Here is a 1,361-nt window from a genome sequence, read left to right on the forward strand (position 1 = left end):
TATCCCTCTCTCTTTCTCTTTCTTTATCCATCTATCCATCCATACATGCATCACTCTACATCTCTACATCAATCTCTGTATTTGTATCTCTTTATTGCTGATCCACAACAAGAGATTAAGACCAGATTGATGCTAGTCATGAAGAAGTGCTATGGATAGGATGCAGAATTGTAGTACAGTTTTTCAGCCAGTGAGCTACATGAAGTAAGCTGCAAAAGGACAAATTTAGGTCTACCTTTCAAATAAAGCAGCCATACTCTTTCTTAAGCTTGGCTTAAAATGCCCTGTCCTGAAAATGGACTTTTATGGATAGGTTTATCCATCTACCTATAGTTAGACGCCATAATCCCGAAAGGGATGGCCGTTTGGCTCTGAGTTGGTTGTCTTGCGGGGAGGAACACTAACCCTCCGCCAACCCACGTGTTGTGTAGGGAACACGTATGGGTTGGTTATTTGGTTACCACCCAGCGTTGTAAATGGTTTTCTGGCTTACAGGAAAGAAGAGTAATAAAAAGTAACAGAAATGATGGGAGAAAGAGGAAGAGGAGGGCAGACGCAGAAAAAGAATGAAGGCGAAGGAAGAAGACTAAGGATACATAAACTCTAGAATATAATATACGCCCACCTTGATCAATGAGCTGTAACAAGAACCTGTTAGAACAGAATGCTATGCTCTTCTTTTTGGCATCCTGAATTTTGAGTTGTAACAACAGACGAACACCAGAATTGTTACTAGTCATTAAGTGTTTTTTTAAATAACTAGCTGTAGCATTATCTTGTGCCACTGAACTGTGAAATGGACTGCATAAGGCAAAATTTAGGGCAAGTAGAAGATAGCAGCAGCAGCAGCAGCAGCAGTAGTAGTAGTAGTAGTAGTAGTAGTAGCAGTAGTAGTAGTAGTAGTACAGTAGTAGTAGTAGTAGTAGTAGTAGTAGTAGTAGTACAGTAGTAGTGGTAGTAGTAGTAGTAGTAGTAGTAGTAGCAGTATGTATGTATGTATGTATGTATAATTCCGTGTTTACTCTAAATGTTGATAATTTTTACCATACTTCTACAGTCATTGCAGTGGTGTTCCTATAGTGGCTTGGCTTCGTGTGGATGTGAACGAAGTATCGAGATAGCTTGGTTCGAGAGAAGGCAGCATGATTCTGCTTCAAGAGGAGCGGTGTTAGACTCCCTGTAGAACTCTGGTGGAGACTGCTTGGAGAAGAGTTGCAGAAGTTTGTTCAGATAAGTACAATACTGTAGTACATTTGTTTTAACCTGATAACTTCCCTTGCCATTTTCAGTTGTTAAAGTGTAACAAGATAGTTATGGGAGGTTAAACTGACTAAGGACACTCATTCCTACTCTATAACCAG

The sequence above is a fragment of the Coenobita brevimanus genome, chromosome 39, assembly GCF_032717465.1.
Source record: "Coenobita brevimanus isolate Jiangsu-jjx chromosome 39, ASM3271746v2, whole genome shotgun sequence".
Lineage (NCBI taxonomy): Eukaryota > Metazoa > Arthropoda > Malacostraca > Decapoda > Coenobitidae > Coenobita > Coenobita brevimanus.